The following is a 24,577-nucleotide window of genomic DNA, read 5'->3' as shown; positions in this document are numbered from 1 at the left end:
TATCTTATATTCTGTAGGGATAGTTCACCTAAAAATGATCATTCTGTCATCATTTACTCATCCTCATTTTGTTCCGAACCAATTTGAATTTCTTTCTTCTGTTGAACACAAAAGAAGAAATTTTGAAGAATGCTGATAACCAAACATTTGCTGGTAGCCATTGGCTTTGGAAGTCAGTGGCTACCAGCAATTGTTTGGTTACCCTTAAGATTCCAGATAACATGCTGAAATTTGCATGAGATGACACCAGTCATGGGATCTTGAACTTTCTGTTATGAAACATAAACCACATTGAAATGTAATTTTCAAGTGTACCATATGTCTTTTTAGACCGATAAGTTTTCCAATTGTTGAAACTGACTAAATTCAATTTTAAATGTTTATTAACGTTTCGAAATAACTTAGTCTGTATGATTGAACACACAATTCTCTAGTAGACATGCAGATGTATCCTTCCTGATTATAATGCTGAAAATTTGAATCCATATACAGGTGCATCTCAATAAATTAGAATGTCGTGGAAAAGTTAATTTGTTTCAGTAATTCATCTCAAATTGTGAAACTCGTGTATTAAATTCAATGCACTCAGACTGAAGTAGTTTAAGTCTTTGGTTCTTTTAATTGTGATGATTTTGGCTCACATTTAACAAAAAAAACCACCAATTTCACAATCTCAACAAATTAGAATATGGTGACATGCCAATCAGCTAATCAACTCAAAACACCTGCAAAGGTTTCCTGAGCCTTTAAAATGGTCTCTCGGTTTGGTTCACTACTAGGCTACACAATCATGGGGAAGACTGCTGATCTGACAGTTGTCCAGAAGACAATCATTGACACCCTTCACAAGGAGGGTAAGCCACAAACATTCATTGCCAAAGAAGCTGGCTATTCACAGAGTGCTGTATCCAAGTATGTTAACAGAATGTTGAGTGGAAGGAAAAAGTGTGGAAGAAAAATATGCACAACCCACCGAGAGAACCGCAGCCTTATGAGGATTGTTGAGCAAAATCAATTCAAGAATTTGAGTGAACTTCACAAGGAATGGACTGAGGCTGAGGTCAAGGCATCAAGAGCCACCACACACAGACGTGTCAAGAAATTTGGCTTCAGTTGTTGTATTTCTCTTGTTTAGCCACTCCTGAACCACAGACAACATCAGAGGCGTCTTACCTGGGCTGAGGAGAAGAAGAACTGGACTGTTGCCCAGTGGTCCAAAGTCCTCTTTTCAGATGAGAGCAAGTTTTGTATTTCATTTTGAAACCAAGTTCCTAGAGTCTGGAAGAAGGGTGGAGAAGCTCATAGCCCAAGTTGCTTGAAGTCCAGTGTTAAGTTTACACAGTCTGTGATCATTTGGGGTGCAATGTCATCTGCTGGTGTTGGTCCATTGTCTTTTTTGAAAACCAAAGTCACTGCCCCCCTTTACCAAGAAACTTCGGAGAACTTCATGCTTCCTTCTGCTGACCAGCTTTTTGAAGATGCCCATTTCATTTTCCAGCAGGTTTTGGCACCTGCCCACACTGCCAAAAGCACCAAAATATGGTTAAATGACCATGGTGTTGGTGTGCTTGACTGGCCAGAAAACTCCCCAGACCTGATCCCCATAGAGAATCTATGGGTTATTGTCAAGAGGAAAATGAGAAACAAGAGACCAAAAAATCCAGTTGAGCTGAAGGCCACTGTCAAAGAAACCTGGGCTTCCATACCACCTCAGCAGTGCCACAAACTGATCACCTCCATGCCACACCGAATTGAGGCAGTAATTAAACCAAAATGAGCCCCTACCAAGTATTGAGTACATGTACAGTAAATGAACATACTTCCCAGAAGGCCAACAATTCACTAAAAAAATTTTTTATTGGTCTTATGAAGTATTCTAATTTGTTGAGATAGTGAATTGGTGGGTTTTTGTTGAAAGTGAGCCAAAATCTTCACAATTAAAAGATCCAAAGACTTAAACTACTTCAGTCTGTGTGCATTGAATTTATTTAATACACGAGTTTCACAATTTGAGTTGAATTACTTAAATAAATTAACTTTTCCATGACATTCTAGTTTACTGTGATGCACCTGTACTGTATCATTCAGCGCAGGTTTTGTCTTTGAGCTCAGCACTTAACTGCATGAGGAAGAAACAGAAAAGATGTTGATGAGTGTTACTGAAAACGTGCCAGATTTCACATGTTTTATATCACTTTGTTGAACAACACATGGAGTTGATTCTGCCCGAGCAGATGTGAGATGAGCTCAGCTTTGTGCCATTGTTTGAGACCAAGGAAGAGATGCACATTATGTATCTCATGCATTAGAAAATAGTGAGATTTTGAGATGTAGACTGAGGGAAAGATTAACGGTATTCTGCTACAACAAACAAGGCATATTGTAATGGAGTATGTTAAAGTGATCTGCTAAAACATGCAACAACAATATTTTCATGTTTTTGTCCTTGGCCAGCTGTGGATGTGACCTGAATAGAAGGAATCTTTCTCTTTTTCTCTTTTGCTTCGCATGCCAAAGCAGATCTGTGAACAGATAAACATTTAACACTGCTTCTGCGACTTGCCCTTCCCCCTTTCTATGTCATCACACACACATACACACACACACACCATGTTACATACAGTAAGATGAATCACATGCCCTCTGTTGCTGCTTCATCTTTGTGTTTATCTCTGTATGTAGCAGAGATCAGATTAATTATCTGTTTTTATCCAGCTGTCTATTTGTGTATTTTATTCCCATATATATATATTTATGTGTGTGTGTGTGTGTGTGTGTGTGTGTGTGTGTGTGTGTGTGTCTGTGTGTGTGTGTGTGTGTGTGTTATATTTTCTATATATTATAGAAAATATACAAATATAGCATCATTCACAAAATTTGAATGAAGTAAAAATATAATTCTGTTCCAAAGTATTATTCCAAAGATGCTTAAATTCACAAACACTCTTCTGGTAATTAGTTTAATCATCACTTTTTTATTTTAGTATTCTTATCCTAGAGCAGTTTTATACCTCTGTATCTGTTCAGACAAGTGTTTCTCTTGACCCTCGTCCAATCAGCAGTCATCATGATTTAATTTCTCCTGTTCCACATAATGGACAGCACAATAAAGCCATCATTAAATAGAATATAACTTGTCCGCTTTATTTCAAGTCTTTCAAGTCATACAAAGACTTTTTTAGACTATGCAATTTAAATCTTGCAATTAACATTCAGTTTCATTTTATGGCAAAGAGCAGCTTGGACATTCAGACAGGTTTCAAAAGACATAATTTGTGAGTAAATGAAGACAGAATCTTCAATTCTGGGTGAACTATCCCTTTAACACACACTGCTGCTCAGTAACTGAAATAACTTCACAATAACCCTATTGTTCTGGTAGATGGCAGAGCATGACTTAATACTGTGATTCCACTGGTGGTGATTTCAAGAGGACAGCATAATGGCAGAATAATTGCCAATATTCAACCCTGCCGACTATCTGACTGTTGTCTAGAGACAGATTTTAATCATTGTGTTCAACTATTTGTCACAAACATACAGGTATGAATAAATGCATGTTTATTCGCCAGTAACCATGTTTGTTCGTGTGTCAGGGCATGAGTTGGTGTTTTGAATAGGGGCAGACTGATGAATGACAGGTTGAGCCAGAAACACAGTTTATGTAAATAATGTATAACACACTCTATAAGCACCTACAGATAAGATGCACTCAGACATACACACTTTTGCATATTACATGTACACACATAAATAGTCATTTTTGTTCATTTGCAATAATAAACAGTCAAACCTGTTATATTCAGCTTGTAAGGTTTACCTTTAAATGTTTACAGTCATGCAGTGCAACACTGCGGCACGTCTTGACCAAATGACAGGTTCACAGCGTGCAATGTGAATGGACCGCCTCGGGAACAGCCTTTCAATGTGTATGTGTGAACGTGCTGGCAGTGTCTGGAAGACAAATGCCATGTATTCTTTCTGCTATGGTCAGTGGTGTTGTTATTCTTTCAGTCTGCCAGCAGAGGTCGTCCTTCACACAGCGCTGCCACAAAATTGTATTTTTTTTCTTGCTGTCTAATCAGAAAGGCAGTTCCAGGAACAGGAGGCTAATTTTAGGTTCTTGTATGCCAGTTTAAACAATTTTGCCATAATCAGCTGTTTTAATGCCAGCTGTGTTTCTGTCACACATACAGAAGGATCAGCTGTATACCTGGGCGGCTCCAAACAATGTGGCCTCTGAGTCCGACACACAGGTGCGAGTATGTGAACAAATATGATTTTATATGCCCAAAATAAGAATTGTGCTGCCATTATTGCCATTATTATCATATTTGTAATATACCATGGTACTGAATGATTGCCATGTGGTAATTCAAAGAAAACCATGTAACTGCTATGTTACATTTAGAAAAACATGGTGTTACAATGGTACTATGTCCAAAGTTAGTATCATCCTACTTGCTAAACATCTTGGAACTATCATGAAGTGCTATGTAAATACCATGGTACATCAGTTTCAGCATGGTTGATTTCAAAGTACCCTATTATTACTATCTAATACTGTGTCATCACTGTACCATGGCAACACCCTGGTACCGTTTATATGGGTAACAATAAGTTCCAAAACTTCCCATGCTATTACCATGATTTAGACATTTCGATGGTATTATATTTTTGAACATGGTACCATGTTACTATATTGTTTTTGGAAGTGTAATATGATAAAATCACGGTATTTGTTTAAAGTATCTTGGAGTGCCATGTAAAAATATAGTGTATGAGTATGGTATATCAAAATACCTTGGTATTACAATCTGAGCCAATAACATAAATGTGCCATGTTACCACCTATGTACTTTTATAAGGGTAACCAGAAATGTGAATAAATGTTATTAAAAAAAATAAACATACAAAATTGCAATGGTACCATGTTTTTGGACATTTTTAAGGTACTACAATGTTTGTTGGGCATGGTGGCATGGTAATACCATGTTTTTTGGACATGTAATATGATAAAAAGCATGTTATTATTTGAAGTACCATGGCGTATAATGTAAAAAGATTGCTGTATGAATATTGTAATAATTCACTTTCATGTTAAGTACCATGGTACTACCATATGATTTCATTGCTGTACCAGAGTAGTTTTGTAAGACCTGTGTGTAATCAAACATGCATTTGCTTTTATCTATCATCCATGAATGTATATGTTAGTGAATGTAAACACTTAAGTCATTCTCCATCAGGTTTAAAACCCTTACATTGCTAAGAAAGTATTTTACCACCTATAAGCCATAAGTCTCTTTAGCGTCGCTATGAAACCCTCTGTAAACAGCATCCTAACAGCATCTTATCCTGATTTAAACATCTGTCCAGCAGGCGCTGTGCCTGCCATTGCATTTTAAGATCCACCATGTTTGAATTCTGAGATGATAAATGACCGCTTGCATTCCAAGGTTCAAAGTACACACGCAACACCTTATATTACAGCTTATTTCTCATGTTTCTAGTAGGAATGTTCTTTAATATGCAAATGGAACTGGCTTTACTGCCCTCTAGTTCTTCTGATGATTTTTAATTTTTTTTTTTTTTGGGGCAGAATATGTCTTTTTTTTACAGTCATACTTGTAATACTTAAAATTTATTATGCCCTGGTACACATGTGACTATATCAAATGGCATGAAGGAACTTCTTTGGCTACTAATGACTCTAGAATTCCTGAGGCCTGGAGGTCTGGAGCCAAAATTTTCCAAACCTCACTGGCTGTGGAAGAGGGTTTGTGAATGAAAGCATCCCCCCAAACCCATATCAGTCTGACAGGGCCCAACATGTAACCAGACTCCATGTGTGTGATACTGTATGTTCTCTCTCCCCATACCCCCCCCCCCCCCCCCCCCACAACCCTTCACACTTATCCATGCAAGCTCTTTGAAGCTGTTTGAAGCTGTGTAATAGACAGGCACAAACCCTTCCCTCTTCATTCCCAGAGACTCTGCGGCTCGCCTTTTAGGAGTCCTCAGAGAAAACTTCTGGAGTCTAGACTTATTGGACTTCCTTGACCCTCGCTGCCAGATTGTATGTGTGCGTGACGAAGTTAATCTCTGCATGTTATGTGTGTATTTATCACCATGTTTGTGTGTTCACCAAGTGCATCCCTTGTGTGTTAGGTGCTGATTTTTACACGCTGGCTGTGGTGGTTTATTCATTTCCCTGGGTTCGCTCCCTTCCCTTCATCCAGGAAGCACCGCTACGTTTTCCCGATCAGCCAAAGTGCTTTTATTGACTTGTGGGACGCCACATGTGTGCCTGGTCTGTGTTATTAAGAAACACGGCCCCTTACTCACAAACATACACTCACTCATGCCATTCCTCAGAAAACTGGGTCTCTAAGGAGAAACTAACATCCGCTAAAACAAGGCACTAACTCATTCTAGTACGATCGCATGTGACAGGAGGTGTCTGTGTTTTTCATTCCATGCTGCTGTTTCTTTTTTAAAGATGTGAAGTCTCTCTTTTCTGTATCCTGCTCTCCACAGGATGGATCCATGGAGCAATCTGAAGGGACTTCCGTTTCAATTCAGGAGCTAGGGCAAACAATTAAAGAATTACTTGTGAAAAGATCAGAAATGGAAAAAGACAATAACGTTTTGTATGGCACAAAGCTCGGAAAGAGAGATTGAGAAGTGGTTGGTTTTAATCAAACCATCAAACAGACTAAACTAAATGAACAACAAGTTTTGCAACACATGAAAACCATTCAGACCTTGCCTGTCGAGGAAGCCTTTAAATTTCCAGTATCTTTATCAGACCAATCACAGACTCCCAAATTAAGTGGCACCACCACTTCTCCAGGGGGTTTACCCAATACCTGTAGCTGCCAAAGAAAACAGGAAATCTGTCCCCCTGCACAACCACTGCTTCCTGTTTTTTCAGGTTTACCGACACTTTCAAAACCAGATGCATCAATATCTCCACCTCCACTTCCAGATATGACTCTGCTCCATCTGTCTTTCCCAGGTACAACTCACCACTTTCAGGTATGGCCCTGCCCCATTTGCCACTCTTGGGTACAGCCTCTTCCTCTCCACAACCTCCACTCATATGTATGGCTCCACCCCCTCCACCTCAGCTCCCAGATATGGCTCTGCCCCCTCCACTACCTCCTGTCCCAGGTATTGTTCCATCGCTTGCACCTGTGGGCATGGCTCCATCTCCTCCTCCTCCACTCCCGGGCATGGCTTCACCCCCTCTACCTCCAATTCCTGGCTGTGGAACTCCACCCCCTCTTCCTTCACCTCCTGGCTGTGGACCCTCACCGCCACCTACTCCACCTGGTTTTGGGCCCCCACCAACTTTGGCTCCTCCTCCACCCTTAATGGGATTGGTGCTGCCTGGCATGACTCAGGACTCCGTCCCCCTGAAGGCTGTCATCGAGCCTCCACAGCCCATGAAACCACTCTACTGGACATGGATTCAGCTACATGCCAAAAAGTAATCACACGCTTCCTTGATTGAATGCTGCATGTTTTTGCAATGTGTATGCTGAATGCTTGTGTCACCTTATTTAAATTCAGCCAAGGCTTGATTATGATCACACACATGATAAGGCAAACTGATATTTTTATTTCCCTCGCTCATAGGGATGCCAAAAGTGCCCTGGTGTGGGAAAAGGTTCTAGAGTCATCAGTAGACTTTGATGAATTTGTGGAGCTGTTTGCCAAAAGCGCAGTCAAGGAAAAGAAAAAAAACTAGATCTCAGATACCATAATGAAATCGAAGGCCAAACAGGTAAGAGGACTTTTCTACACTCCCATTGATTAAAAGCACTGGGCCCAGGGCATTTTTTGGGTGGGACAAGTAGGCCATACCATAGTGAACCTTAGTAGGCCCCCTTCAGGATAAAATTGCTGGTTGTCTTCCCTTGAAGATAGCTCTGCCCAGGCTCCCACCTCACCAGACACAAAACCATTAACACTGATTTCACACGCACAGCTTGTGAATCAGAGCCTTACAGACATTCAGTAAATGTTATACGCTTTATTTAATGTTCCCTTAACCAAAGTGTGACTATGAGACTCTTTGATAAGACTGTTTACCATCAGAAACAACCCAAGCATCTACCACATCTGAAGCTTATCTCTCTCTCTCTCTTCCTCTCTGGTCGTGGTGTGAAAATTAGTCACTGGTGAGAGTTTTGTGGTTCCTTCGTCTGGAGTCATGCAGATTTCTGATAACAACCCACAGCTACACAACAAGCACATTACAAACTACATCACACAAATTTAATTGTCCTGCAGCTGTGTTCTTCAACAATTAAGTATGTAAAGATATGTTGTGTAGGAAAAGATAATTTCCATGGAGGATGTACTTAGTACAGAATGTAATATATTTAATAAATAGTTGAATATATATATATATATATATATATATATATATATATATATATATATATATATATATATTATAGTTTAATATAAGTTTGTGGTTAGTAATTTCTTTTAAAGAATTGAATACTTTTGGTAAATTTAATGCATCCTTGCTGAACAATAGTTAAATTAAAGATATTGATGTTCAAATAAATGCTGTTATTTTAAACCTTATATTCATCAAAGAATTCTGGAAAAAAAAGGATCACTATTTCCACAGAAATATTTAGCAGCGTAACTGTTTTTAACATTAATAATAATAAATGTTTCTTGAGCAACAAATCAGCATATTAGAATGATTTCTGAAGGATCGTGTAACACTGAAGACTGGAGTAATGGCTGCTGAAATTTTACAGGAAGAAATTAATTCAAATATTTACAGATAAAACAGTTATTTTAAATTGTAATAATATATTATGATATTACTAAATGTACTGTATTTGGATCAAATAAATGCAGCCTTGGTAAAGATAAGAGACTTAAAAATCTTATAGACTCCAAACTTTGAACAGTATTGTATGTACAGTAAAAATATGTATGTGTACCATCATAATACTACAGTATGTTTATTTTTCTCCAGATATTTCCCATGGTAATACCATGTTATTTTCAGACATGTACCATGGCAATACCAACCTCTGGGGGGAAAACGGTTTTAATATGAACACGTTTTGAAAATACAGTGGTATTGTCTACAAATCGGATAAATAACATGCTGGATGTTTTACCATGTAAATATTAAGAAAGACTTTTGAAAGTTTTCTGTTTGCTCTCTCTTTCTCTCTCTGGTCTGTAAGATCTGAGGAATGGGGGGGGGGGGGGGTCTGTATTGAGTTAAAACCCACAACCCTAAAACCACCAGCCAACCCAGCGACTCCAGTCAGCCTAGTGTGGTCGTGCCACACTTTATATGTGTGTGTAAGAGAAAGAGAGAGTGGGTGGGTGTGCATTAGATAATATATTCAGCATTATTCACAGAACAGTTGCTTTAGGCTTACAGTTTGCACACATCAGTCAAAATTAAAGTGCTAATTTAATCAAATGCCCTTATAATTCACGTGAAATAGGTGTATAAATTAAAAACAACTGCACGAAGCTCCATTTGAAACCATCATAATTATTAACTTTTACGGCCCATTGCTTTGGCAGCAGTTATCTGGTCCTTTAGCTGGTAGTTACTGTACATCCACCGAACTGCCATCCGCCCTCATACAGCGATATCTAGGCTTCCCACCAAAACGGTGCTAAAGTATGGAATCAATTCTCATCGGTCGGTAAGCGTCTGGTTTTAGATCCAGCTCATCACAGGCATGAGTGTGTTTCCCACATCATTAACGTAGCACAGCACTCTGTATTTGTGCTGTATTTAGTGGTCGTGAGCCCCGTGGAGATAATGAGAGCCAGTGGCTTTCTGATGATCACACCAGGCCGCCATCACACGCTTTCAAGTGTGGCCCTGTCTTAGAAGGTTTTCATGGCTCCAAATTCTTTCCAACAATCAGAATTAGCGTGTTGTTAACAGGCGGTCATGTAAGAGGATATGTTTGTGATTGCACTCAATGTGTATGTGTTAAGGCTGATTTATACTTCTGTGTCGGACCTACACTGTAGCCTTTATGCCGTAGGCTATACGTCAGTTTTCATTTATACTTCTGCGTTGTTGTCCGTGTCGATATGCAGTACATGTGCAAACCACTAGAATGCAGTGTCCACGGGCATGTTGCTGGTGTAACCTGCAGTACCACGACAAAAGCCGAAGAAGAAGCGGCTCATCGGAGAATCATTATAGTCGTGACGGCGGCAAATAAATATCAAATTATTAAATCATTATTTAGAACTACAAAAGGAGACAACAACAGAAAAGGAGAAGAAATGGCATTCTTTCCATCTCCACAAGGACTTGTACCATGTCTGATCAACATTGTTTGTTGCGGACAACTACTGATGTATAATGATATGTAGTATAATAAATGAAAAGACACTTGTTCTTTGCTTTATTTTATTTTATATAAGGAGGTGTAACATTAAAATATATTAAAGTGCACAAACACAAATCTCAAGCACATACGGAGGGAGGGAATATTGTAGCAGACCAATCACAGGGCTTGCTGTCCGCTTAGAAATGATGCGCTGTTAGATTTTTGAAGAGGTGCATCCTGGGCTACGGCATAGGCTATGCATGCTACGCACAACCTATGACGTAGCTATGGTGTAGGTTCGACGCAGAAGTATAAATTGGGCTTGAATGGACAGACTTGATTTAAGATTTTTTTTTTTATTAAAAAAATGTATGAAAAGACAGATTATGTGAGGTATCCTATGCATCCACACACAACTCAGACTTATTTGAAAATGCCTGATTTGAAGGGGCCGTCTGAAATTGTCAAAATCTAACTTGGTTTAATTTGACTAGACAGGTCTGTCATTTGTATAATTACTGTGGTGCTCTTTGGCAGAGCCAGAAACTGGAGAAAGTAAAGTTATTTTGATATATTTGGATGCTATGCATGAAAGAATGAGAGACGAAGACCTCTCCATAATACCATATGAGGAAACAGTCATAAATACTCATACTTTGGCTTTGTTTGTGGCTTCCTTATTAGGCCAAAGTACCTCTGCGTGCTATTAAATTTATGAGGGCAGCCAGATGAAATACTGTGTTTATGTATTTTTGTCACCAGCAATAATATTCAGGGTAAACTTTTGTGTTTAAATAATTGTGGAATCTTTTTTATAGTATAAAGTGGCTGCTGTTTTATAACAGTAACAAAATATAGAGTCTCTCTCTCTCTCTCTCTCTCTCTCTCTCTCTCTCTCTCTCTCTCTCTCTCTCTCTCTCTCGTTCTCTCTGAGGTTGTCAAGCTGCTGAGTAACAAATGTTCTCAGGTGGTGGGGATTCTGATGTCCAGTCTTCATTTAGATATGAAAGATATTCAGAATGGTGAGGTTTTTATCAAGTTATGATTATTATTATGATTATTATTATTATGCATTGGAGTCTTGATAGTGTGTGCTCATGGCTATACTTATGAGACCCACTACTCCTCTGGGAGATTCTGCTCAGCCTCCTGTCAGCATGTAACCCCTCTAAAGGGGGAAATATGATGTCACAGCCAATTGAGACTCATTGTTCGGTGCTGTTTATACAGTTACTGATTGTGTTTGAAAGCTGGAGGGAGAGAGCCTGGTTGTGTTTCAGGGTTCAAGAGTGGGTTGATACTGTAGATCTTAATGGACGTGATGATTAGAGCCGCATTATCTTTCTCATTGTGTTCTATTTTTTTTTTTTACTATAGTTACTGTTTTAATCTGTTTTTGGAAAAAACACTCAATGTCCTGTTTCTCTGCTGAAGATATTTCCTCATTTGTCTCTAATTTGTCTCTATCTATCCCTCTTACTGTTGTCATCACTTTATCTGCTCGTTCATCCCCTTAAGACGAGTCTAAAGGAAATAATGCCATTTCTTTTCATCACAAGTTTGGGAATGTTAGACCTGTCTCTCAACACCCAGAGATATCCAGAACTCTTGATTGTGGAATCTGTGATTTGGCGAAGGAGTCACTGTAATAGAATACAAAGGGAAAAGGCCAAACACTGTACACAGACACCTAATTGGTAAAAGTAGAAAAATGTTTCAGAAGGGTTGATTGTTTCACACATAAATTTAATTAAATTCAATTAAATAATTAAATAAACTTCCCTGTGAAAGGCAGATAGTAGAGGATGAAAAATATAAATTATATTATATTATATTATATTATATTATATTATATTATATTATATTATATTATATTATATTATATTATATTATATTATATTATAATTGTACATGTAACATTCGTGAACCTGTAGGTGGCAACAAATTACAGATTAGATGAGTGAATCACTTTATTAGTGAGTCGTTTGAATCCTTTACTCAAACAATTTATTATGATTCATTTTGTTGTGGAACACTGCCATGTTGTTTTAATCATTTTGATTTCTAAGAGAAAAAAAAGGTTTTGTGTGTGATTTTTTTTTTTCTTTTTTTTTTTTTACTATAAGGATGGATAAAAAATGTATTCTTCAGCAGTGTGTTTTTAGCATTGTGTACTTTTTAGTCATTCAGTGGTTAACAGGCGTCAGACAAGCTGTATTCTGTTTTCTTTCAGTAACATTTTTTCATGCATAATTTCCCTCCAGTCTAATCCACTGTAACAACAATCCTTTGTTAAATTCTATTTTTCTTTCTTCATTTTAATGAATCAGCAAGGCTGGATGCAGTTTTAAAAACCACATCACATTATGTGAAGGGATACCTAATATTATACACACGCACACATGCACACACATCCTCAGTCTTTAAACTGGCGGTATTTGAAGACATTTTTACTGGCTCTTTGAGAATTTATGGGCACAGACCCCATCTATTATGCAGCACAGTACCCACAATTCAGCACTGGTCGAGTGTCGTTGGGTCTTGCTGCAATTCTGCCCATTGCAGAGGCCAGTATGTTTGGCCAGAGTAAACCACCAAATAGAAACAAACAGTTACTCTGACAGTACTGTTTACCCAGAGTCAATACATTCCTCAACATCACGCTTCACCACACTGACCTGGATCGGGCCCTTAGAGCTAGGAACTAGGAAAGAATTTCGTAAGTTGGTTTAATTACAGAGTTTAAAGGTTCATGCAAAGTTATTAGGCATTTATTACAGTCAGTAGAGAAGATGTTCCCAGTCTGTCTCTCTTTCCTTTCATTATACAATTATCAGCCATCAAACAACATTAAAAAACTCTTCTTTAGGATCATTAAGGAACCTAAACCTAATCTGGTGCAACTCCTTGGTGGATTTTCACTGAATTGCTCCCTTTGTGTCAACTTTCTTGTTTCCCTCAGCTGGTTTTCATAAGATCTCATGTTTGAGCCTGAAAAACACTCCTGCATGATTGACTAGAGCACAGGCAGCTCTTGCATAAACACACTTGGTGACAAGCCTTTGATTTCTACCCATAACAGTCTCTAAGTTTCACAAGTCAGCTTAGCGTTGGCAATGATCAATGCCGACCCCCTCCGGATGAATTGTTTGTTATGTTTCTTCAGTGACTCACACTCAGTTGTTCCGCAGTGTCGTCTGTTTGGGTCTTCTGAGCTGTCACAGGACATTGTTTTGTGGAAACATTCTGAATCATGGCAGTGATCACAAAGAAAGCAACCAGAAAACATATGTGTACAATCATGTTTTAATATAAAATCCTTCCTCCTCTTCTCTTTGTTTGCTAAACATTGTACCATTTTATAGTTAGCCATGTTTAGAGAGAGAAGGTGGTGTGTGTCCGTACAGCTGAAGAATTGCAAACATGGTAGCATTCATTGTATATTTTCTTTGTCTGGTGGTGTACGTTTGGAAGATAGTAATTATGGAAGCTTGGCACGAACTAAAAATTGTAAACCTGCTAGGAACTATGAAACTGCTTGTAGAAAATTGTTTGGCCTATGAAATATGTAACAAGAGCAGTTACAGAAATGTAGCGTAGCAGATCTAGACTTCAAACCTGATCCATAAGCTACCATTGTTCACTTAACCAAGGCACTTATCCCAAGGTTGCTCCAGGGAGATTCCTTCTGTAATAGGTGTTATTTGGATAAAAGCATCAGCTAAATGATGAGCTATATAACAGTAAGAGTGAGCGAATTTCAGGTGATTATAGTCATTGGGGTATAAAACGTATAATTGTGTTTATTGTTTCATAAATGTGAGAATTCCTATTCAGACACTCCTACTATAATTTCCACTAAGCCTTTCTGTTTATATTGAAACAAAAGATCTCTGAATAGGCCTAGATCATTATTATTATTATTACTGTATGATATATGATATGTATGATGTATGATATATATGATATATTATTATTATTATAATAATAATTATTATTATTATTATTATTATTATTATTGGCCCCTTCTGGACAATTTATTCAGTGTTTATTGTTCTGTAGTGCATGTTATGTTATGTTATGTTATGTTATGTTATGTTATGTTATGTTATGTTATGTTATGTTATGTTATGTTATGTTATGTTATGTTATGTTATGTTATTAATTCAAATTAATATTTCAAATGACTAAATTACTATCAAATTACTTTTTTTAATATTGACGAATAAATGCTAAACACATCTTTCAAACAAATGTCTGTTTTATAATTTATATGTAAATGCATTTATTATATATATCATATTTAATATAAATTCTTATTATTATTTATTAAAGTTTCTATTAATTATTGACTAAAAAATGTTAAACACATCTAATTTTAGCACAATGTCAGCTACATACAAAGTCAAAACTAAAAACTTTAGAAGCTTTCAAATCAATCTCTCCCTCAGATTAAAGCAAGCCCACCACATTAAACTACTGCATCAGTGTTTTGTTGAAACACAGACCACAACCCTGGACATCAATGAGACAAATTCTTTGTTTGGAGACTTTGTTGTAGGGGTGTAGGGATTACACTGTTGTTGTTTGTGTATGTAGTGATTGGGGTGTAGATCTGGTGGGATACTACTGTCAGGTTGATGACAGGTTATATTACCCAGTCATAGATTGTGCATACTTTTTTCACTCTCTTTCTCGTTCTCTCTTTTGCACTGTCATGTGTGTCCTCTCCCCATCTCTTTTAAGGCTGCAGTTGCTCTCTTTGATATCTTTCTCCCAAAACAGGGGTAATGCTTCTGTCTGCGTCTGTCTCCATTTTCTTCGGCCGTGCATTGGCCAGATATGGATGTTTTTGTTATTCTTTCTTGTGTGGTTTCTGGAATGTGCCAGTGATCAATTTCTCAATTCCCCAAATGACTGAACACACAAAAGTTATCCCATAATAGCTCTATTTAGCACAGAAAAAGTGCTCAGTCTAGCCAGCTCAATAACAGCCCTGCTAGAGATTCAAATGTTTTTATTATGTAGAAACAACTCTGGAAAATAAATGTTTGGTGCTGAGTAAACATGTTTTGATTGTTAGATTATATGATCGACCATGCCCAGGGTTAAATGCAGATTTTTTCGTTTTTGAAGAGTTCGTTTATATTGTGCTGTGTGTGTGACTATTGAGCCATTTAATTTTAAATAGTATGTTTTGTAAGATTTTTTTTACTGTTTATGAAAGAAGTCTCTTATGCACACTGGGCTGCTTAATATTTTTTGTGGAAACCATGACACATATTTTCATGACTCTTTGATGAATAGAAAACTCAAACAGCATTTATTTGAGATAGAAAATCTTTTTGTTTAAAAATGTCTCTTCACTGTCACTTTTCATAAATGTTACTCATCCTTGCTGAATAAAAGTATTAACTTCTTTTACAAAATATTATTATTTTTTATTAAATTAAAATAAATATATAAAATAAATATTACATTAAGTAAAGGAAGATATTATTTAATATATATTACACTTAAACTTGTTTGATTTATAGACATATTGTTATATACAGTATGATTATAAATTTATGAAAGTATGAATTTCTTTTATTTTGAAATTATAAAAGGAAAAATGAGTTTTGCCTTTTTAGTCCTTGGAGAATAAATCACTTTAAATTCCCAGACAATTGACGGGTGGTACTCCTAAATTTCCTCAGTGGAGGGTAGTCAGGGACTTCACCTGAGAAATCATTTGAATAGATCTTAAGTCCTGATTGGTCGGTCACTGTGCATTCTCTCATTCTTCTACTCTCTTTCTCTCTCTGACAGCCATCATGAACATGGATTGCACTGTGGTGGATCTGGAGATGCTCCAGGCGCTGTATGAAAAAGTAAGTTCGCAACAGAACATGACAGTCCAGATAAGCAAGAAAGTGAAAAAAAAAAAGTGCTTATGAAGTATGAATTCCATAACTGATCATTTATCATATCATTAAACTCTTAACCTTATCAAAACTGGACAGGATATACCCTATCTTGGAGTTTTGCCATGATGCGGTCCACTTTGAAAGGGAGCCGCGGAAATGTGTGTTAAATACCAAAACAAACATGCAGGCCACAAACACCGCTGGAATGAGTAAGGTTTACCATGGAGCCAGGGTGCGTGTCACTGTCTGAGGGAGAGAGAGAGGAACACGATGACTGTATAAGACAGACATGCAGACATGGAACTGACGACAGAAAAAAGGACTGAGCTTTGAGATTTGTAGCTTATGTAACTTATTGGCAGTTACAGACTACATGGTACCAAATACTGATTTTCAACCACTACCCTCTAATATCCAAACTCTCTCTAACAAAAACTGATTTTCTTTCATTCTGAAGTTCTTTCCCCTAAAGAATGAAAAAAGGACAGTTCTAAAAAGGACTGAGCTTTGCGTAGAGATTGTAGCTTATGCAAAACACAATTCGTAGATAACTTATTGGCAGTTACAGACTACATCAGTTGATGTGGACATCAGCCTTAAAAGAAATAACATTGGAAGAAACTGACTTTGGACCTCTTGGAAGATCCATGACTCGCTCTTAGCTGATTGGTTGGTACCAAATACTGATTTTCTTTCATTCTTTAAGTGTGCGTGGGTGCTGATGAGTTTGCACACCATGATCACCATGTGCATTGCAGCAACATTCATAAATCTTGCTGTCAGCACTAGAGCTCCTTTGCATGTTTTCTGTATATGAGTGTGTACTGCATGTCATTATGACGAGATAAAGACAGGGCATTGTAGCCAGACAACATCTCAGGAAAGTCTAAAATATAAAACACTCCTCACACAAGTCTGATCATTATTTCGAAACGGTTCATATGTGGGCACTTTTCTTGTCATTTTGCTCCTTGTGTTATTTCGGGAATGTGTAATATTTTATAATACCTTTCATTCAAATGTCATTGCATTATACATACATACATACATACAGTCATGGCCAAGTTTTGGCAATGGCATAAATTTTGTGTTTTGCAAAGTTTGCTGCTTCAGTATTTGTAAATTATTTTTCCACGTTTCTATGGTATACTGAAAAAAAAATGATAAGCATATTATAAGTTTTATAGGCTTTTATTGGAAAAATATATATAATGAGTCAATGTTTACAGTGTTGAACCTTGTTCTTCATAACCTCTTCAGTTCGCTCTGGCATGGTGGATATTAGCTTCTGGGGCAAATCCTTACTGATGGCGATCCATTCTTGCCTTATTAGTTCTCAGAGTTGAACACAATTTGTGGGCTTCTACTTGTCCACTAGCCTTTTGAGGACTGACCACAGGTTCTCTATGGGATTGAGATCCGGGGAGTTGCCTAGCCACAGATCCAAAATTTCAATGTAATGATCTTCGAGCCACTTCTTCATCACGCTTGCTTTGTGACATGTGCAAGGATCATCACCAAATAGCTCATGGATGGTTGAAAGAAGTCACTCTTGCAGGATGTTTTGATTCCTGGCAGTGTTTTTGGGACTCATGGTAGCGTTCACCTTTTCTCCGAACCATCGATTTTCCAGATGCCCCAAACAGTCGGAAGGGAGCTTCATCAGAGAAAATTACTTTACATCAGTCTTCTGCTGTCCAATTCTTGTACTTCCTGCAGAATTTCAGTCTGTCCTTGAAGCTTTTCTTGGAGAGAAGTGGCTTCTTTGCTGCCCTTCTTGACACCAGGCCGTTGTCCAAAAATCTTGTCCTCACTGTGCATGCGTATGTTCTCACATCAACCTGCTTCCATTCCTGAACAAGCTCTGCACTGCTGGACACACGATTCCATAGCTGACTTCTCAGGAGGAGATGGTCCTGGCACTTGCTGGACACTCTGGGATGTCCTGAAGAATTCTTCACTGCAGTCGAACCTCTCTCCTTGAAGTTCTTGATGATCCGGTAAATGGTTCTTTCAGGTGCAATATTCTTTGTAGCAATTTCCTTGCATGTGAGGCCATTTTGATGCAAAGTGATGGTGTCTGCACGTGTTTCTTTGGAGGTAACCATTGCTAACAAGAGCACAATGATTGGAAGCACTTCTTCCCTCCATTTATAACAATCAGTTGGGGCGTGTTAGAATGAGCCATTTTAGGAGGGCGTGGACGAGTCTTTACTTTTATTTAGAATATCTCTTTTGGTTTGAGACTTTAGTCTTTGCAACTTTACAGATCTTCTTTATGCACCAAGAGCTTGTAACACTCCAAAGAGAAAGGAAAACTTGGAATCGCATCATATGACCCCTTATGTAAAGTAAATAAAGTGACATGAAGGTGTGGTTTGGTGTTGTGAGTGTGTGTGAGTGTAATTATGTGTGTGTGTGTGTGTGTGTGTGTAGAAACTTTCTGCTGAAATCTTTCCTTCCATCCCTCTGTTTTTCCTCCAACGCACCCACCCACCCATTCCCGCTGTAGCTTGAGGCAGTGTTGTTGAGTTTAAATGTTGAGGTTGTTTCTCTTTAGTGTGCGAGACTCCACGCTGTCTCTGACTCTTTCAACCAAAACCACAGAACACCCCCTCACTCACACACACACACACACACACACACACACACACACACACACACACACACACACACACACACACACACACACACACACACACAGACACACACACACACACAGAGAGAGAGAGAGAGAGACAGTATATCCCTTCTTTCCTCTCTCCTGCTTGTTCTCTCTATTCTCTTTTTCACTGTCTGACTCAAGCACAGTCTGAAGTTTGGATCATACTTTGTTTGTTGGGTGCTTATCAAAGATCATAAAGCAACACACACACACACAAACAAACACTAACACACTCCAGAGAGTATTAGAGATTATATCACTATTAGATAGTTATAAAATGTTTTATAAGAAGAATATAAGTGAATTTTCCCAAAATGTAATCACATTTCTCAGTGTACTTTCATTCTGTTCTTCTGTCAACCTCACAGAGAGCTCAGAAAGACGAGATGGATCAGATTGACAAATATATCAAGTCTTCAAAAGATAAAGAAAATGCAAAACCACTGGACAAGCCAGAACAATATCTGTCTGTCTGTCTGTCTGTCTGTCTGTCTGTATCTGTTTATCGAACTTGTCTGTCTGTCTGTCTATCTCTCAATCAATCTATCTACAGTATCTATGTTTTATTTACATTGCGTCCCCCTCTTGTCCCTCTCTCTGTCAGGTTTCTGCCGCAGTTGTCAGAGGTTCCTCAGTTCTCGGAGCGGGCAGCCGGAGCCGAGGACAGGCAGATGGATTTACCCTTGACATTCTGTCCAAGTTAAAAGATGTCAAGAGCAGTGTGAGTAAAAATGAGATCCCCATCACTAGTTTAAAGCGGTAGTTCACCCTGAAATGAAAATTCGATCATCATTTACTTATGTCATTCCAAATCTGTATAACTTGAGACACAAAAGAATGTTTCTGTCTGTTTTGTCCATACAGTGAAAGTCAGTGTGGTCTTAAATATTGCACTCTGTTGACTTTCATGTTATCCACCTTATTTGGAAAGCAGATGTAAGCTATTTTCTGTGCATGTGCGAGACTTCTGATTCATCAGCCACTATAGATAAGCAACTACAGTAGAAGAAGGACAAAATGCAGTAAACTGTAAAAATATTTGTGCCACAAACCAGTGTGTTGAATGAATATTATAATAAATTCAATAACATGTTAAGAAATACCAGTTTGCAAAATTAAGCAGCAAAAAAGGCTGTTTTTGTACAGATGAAATACCTGTAAAATACATGAATTTACTAACATTTTCCAAAATAACTTATTTTGCCTCGCACAGAAGAAAGAAGGTCATACAGTTTTGGAAAGACATAATGCTGAGTAAATGATGCAAAAAATTTTTATTTTAGGTGTGAGTTTTCCAGGTCAACATCATGGCTGTGCAGATTGACCACATAGATCAGCACTAAAGTAGCAAAAATCTTTGTCTGAACCTGCATGTAAATTTGCATATAGTGGTTTGGTGGTATCTTGACCCCACTAACTAGGTCATAAACACACTGTTCTGCCACCATCACTCACAATGACCATCAATACAGTATTATGCCAAGGCAGTAGCCTATATCCACATCCCATGTGGTCTGTGTGTCTGCACACATGTGCATGTGAGCGAGTGCTTTTGCAAGCCACCAGGTCTGGCCTCTTATTCACAATCGCTTTTAGCTAAACAAGTGTATACAATCCCAAAACATGAAAAATGATTATTCTCCTGTGTTTATTTCCATCTCTCCTCTCCTCCTCCACTTGCTCCATCAGGACAATTCTCAGAGCCTCCTTTCCTACATAGTTGCTTACTATCTGCAACACTTTGATGAGGTAGGTTTGGCCAACTGTTTATTTCATTGGCTCCACTAACAGACCCCAGGTCCCTTAGAATTACCCTGCATGGTAGAGAGAAATGTGGCTTTGTTTTCGGTTTCATCACTTTGATTTGCCTTTATTTGGCTTCACCATATAGACAAATGGCTGCCCTGAATGAGCAGGGACCTTTGATTGCTTGACGCCCTTTTTGGACGTAGATTAAAAGAACTGTTTTCTAAATACTGTCAGCAGTCAGTCCAGATGTTGTGATTAAGACGTTGTGTCCAAATTGACAAAATATGATCCACAGGTTGTTGAAGTGCTTCTAACATTCAGGCAAATAACAAGGAGAGAGCATGTGTATGTGCGTGTGGATGTGACCGGCTCTGATCTCTGACAGACCGAGCGTTATTGAGATTGATTTGTTGTGTTTGATGTTTTCATTGTTTTTGGAATCATAATGATCTTTAAACACCAAACTATTTGAACAGAATTCACATTCAATTATTTTTCAAATCAACCACTGGTATAGTTATGATCTCATAAACACAACATCCTGTTTTTTGTGTGAATGCGCTTTAGACTTTCCATTGTTTGTGTGTCAGGATGCAGGTAAAGAAATATATGTGTACCCACTTCCAGAGCCTCAGGAGTGTTTCTGGCTTCGCAGGTGAAGTTTGAGCATTTTCAACGTGAACTCCGCAAGCAACGGAAAGATCTAAATGGTGAGATGTGGACACATGCAAACACAAAGCATAGCATATACACACAGGCTTTACACACAATTCCATGCATATACATGAGATCAAATACATGCAAACACATGTGGACATATACACATACCGATAAACATGAACTCAAATACAAGTGTGCATATACAAAAACAGACAGACATGTTTAGTTTGTATACACCAGCGCCAATGACCCGTGTTCTCCTTTAGAAGGCTCATTGATTTTCAAATGACTGTTTTTATTGAGCCCCCAGCTGGCTGCCACAATGATCAATACTGCAAATGTGGTTTGTTAAAGGCTCCAGCATGTAAATAAATAAGATAGAGGGGTAATTTCAGCACTTTTCCTAGGCCTAAAGCACTTAATTCCAGGTTTCTGCAGGTGAACTGTTGTTATACTGTACATATACAGTACTGTTCAAAAATTTGAAGTCAGTACGTTTTTTGTTTTTGTTTTATTTTTGTAGTGGGGGGGGGGTCACAAAAATACTTTTATTGAGCAAGGATGCATTAAACTGATCAAAAGTGACAGATAAATCAGTACTATTCTATAAATGCTGCTCTTTTGAACCATCATTCATAAAATAATTTATAGAAGAAAAAAATGTATGCAGCACAACTGATAATAAACATATTAGAATGATTTCTGAAGGATCATGAGACACTGAAGACTGAAGAAATGGCTGCTGAAAATTCAGCTTTCCCATAAATTTTTCAAATATATTAAAATAGAAAACAGTTATTTTCAATTGTAATAACATTTTACAGTATTACAGTTTTAATGTACGTTTGATCAATTAAATGTGGCCTTGGATCAAATAAACGCATCTAATTCTTTCAATTTAGTTTAATAGCTTGAGTTTTATAGAACATTTAGACATTCTGGTAATTGGAATGAAAAATGAATGATTACTGTATAAATCCATTCATATTTTCACTTGCCATTTGTGAAAGAAAAAAAAAATCAAATAAATTCAATAAATTTATAAAGAAATTTTAGATCCTCTTTTGTACCCTGTTAGTAGGAAATGCCATACAGTATATTCTGGTGTTTTTGAAAAGAAACTAGCAGGCAGGTAAAGGGCTTAAACTGCATCTTAAGCTCTGTCTGCTTTGCTCCCTGACCAGTAAAGCAATTTATCAGGGTCTTCAGAAGGTTAGTGAGATTGGTTCAGCTTTGTGCCTCAAGTCAAAGGTTGTACGACCCAGTGCACGACGGAGTGTGAATGAGGTGTAAGAATCCGATTACATGCTCAAAGCCAAGTTTAAATCCCTGCAAACATTTTCATTGCCAACACAAAAACACACACACACACACACACAGATGTGGAAATACTCACATTCCACAGTCGGCATGTTTGGCTTGTTCATATCCTTGAAAAAACACTTGTGGATGTTGATGTGGTCAAATTAGAACACTGCCCTACATCAAAAACACATTTACAATCAATCATCTATCCAGAGTGAGATTGTCTACCACACAGAAAATAATAACATCCAAGCCTTTTTAGTTCTACTTGAACCAGTCAAACATATCAGATTGATTTGCATTTGGCTCATGAAAATTCTGATTGAAAGATGGTCGGTTTGATGCATTGCTATACAGCCTATTGGCTTCACTCCTGCTGTTAGCCATTTTTTTGTGTGCCTTCGTTCAAATCCCTAGCTGGCGATTTGAATTGTTAATCTTTCAAAAGCTTATTAGTTAGGCCATGTGGTTGATAAATTGTAAATGTACTTTTCCAGAGCTTGTATGCTTAGCTAAATCGTTTTGGCATACACCTGCTGAACAGATCAAGCCTACGTTTGTTTAACGCAGGCAAATATTTCTTCTCTGGCAATGTTCTGTGTTTCTCTGAATACTCAACTGTTCACATCCCTAAAATCTCCCTGTAGCCCAAATAGCATGGCTTCTCTCGTCTTACGCCAGGTCCATACAATAAATGGATCACTGCTACATTAACAAGCTAAGCATTAAACCAGATGTGCGACACTGACAGCTGGAAGGGGCACAGAATTATGCTGCCGGCAACCAGGCAGGTCCTCGCTATTACAAAGCCCTTGATCCAGCTGGCAGGGACATTAGCATGTGTGTGTTTGCGTTGCGCTGATTGCCATGCTAAGCTGTGATCCATCACTGACTGTAGTGATGGAGTGTGACATGGTGAAGCCTGTTGTAAGACTCCAGGTGTACGGCAAACAGAAGCGAAGGAAAGGTTCATGAAATGGGATTCATTAGCATCTGTTAGCACAGGTCACAGATAGTACATTTTTCTCTAAACTGATTCATCTATGAAGTGTTGGAAGAGGAAGCAGGAGGAATGTGACGTTAACTTGCTAATAAAAGTCCATGCAAGTTGAAATGCTAGTGCTGGTCTTGACAGTTTAATCGGTGAAGACTGGTTGAGAGAATTTTAGCCATATGGTGGGGCCATCGCAGTGCTAGTCTTTTTAAGAAATTTGGCTGATGCATCTTATAGTTTCTTTACAAGACTTGCCCAAGAATCCCTACAATGTGTCTTTTGAAGGTTGTTTATGTGGCTAGTTGTTGTAGGCTGACAAAAGATGTTTTCACTGTAAGAATTTCTCACTATAGGTAAAAAACATTGCAAACACAAGCCCTGTTCAGATGGTGGTTGTTTTACATGGGGACGTTATGTTTAGGGATGTTATGATTTTATTGCCACTTCGGAAGGGATTTTCCTTTTGCATCTCATGGATTTAAACAAGAATCCAAAGTAATATCAGCCCTAAGAAATGTATTATTGGAGTGAATTCCTGAGACAGCACTTATTTTGAAAAAACTTGTTTTCGGGAAAGCATTCCAAAGGTGGTTCATGATACAGTTTTTTGGCATCTCAGAGTGTTTTACTGTGAATAATCAACCATGCTGTCAGATGCTAAAAGCTGCAAATATGTGCAGTTAATGAAACCAGCAACTGTCATATACAGTATATATATACTTTTTAAATATATTTGCAAATGCACTTCCCGACAAAATCATTCACAAAATCATTCTAAAATGATTTACTCTTTTTCAAGTCATCTGATGAAAATGCCTGTGCATTTTAATATCACAATATAAATTGCAGATAGTATGCCCTGGCATACTTATATAAATAAAATGACATCACTCCCTCATCTAAATAAGTATTACAGAGGAGCCATTCAAATCTTCTTTTATGTACA

At 37.9% G+C, this 24,577-nt stretch overlaps 1 pseudogene; it reads left to right on the top strand.

Annotated features, from left to right (window-relative positions):
* Nucleotides 1-6,492: 6,492 nt before the first annotated feature.
* On the top strand, nt 6,493-23,612 carry LOC122148109 (annotated as a pseudogene).
* The last annotated feature ends 965 nt before the right edge of the window (nt 23,613-24,577 follow it).

Source organism: Cyprinus carpio, chromosome A17 (assembly GCF_018340385.1).
Source record: "Cyprinus carpio isolate SPL01 chromosome A17, ASM1834038v1, whole genome shotgun sequence".
In the NCBI taxonomy this organism is placed as follows: Eukaryota; Metazoa; Chordata; class Actinopteri; order Cypriniformes; family Cyprinidae; genus Cyprinus; species Cyprinus carpio.
Note: the sequence above shows the minus strand (reverse complement) of the source record. Positions and strands in the feature narration are given on the sequence as shown.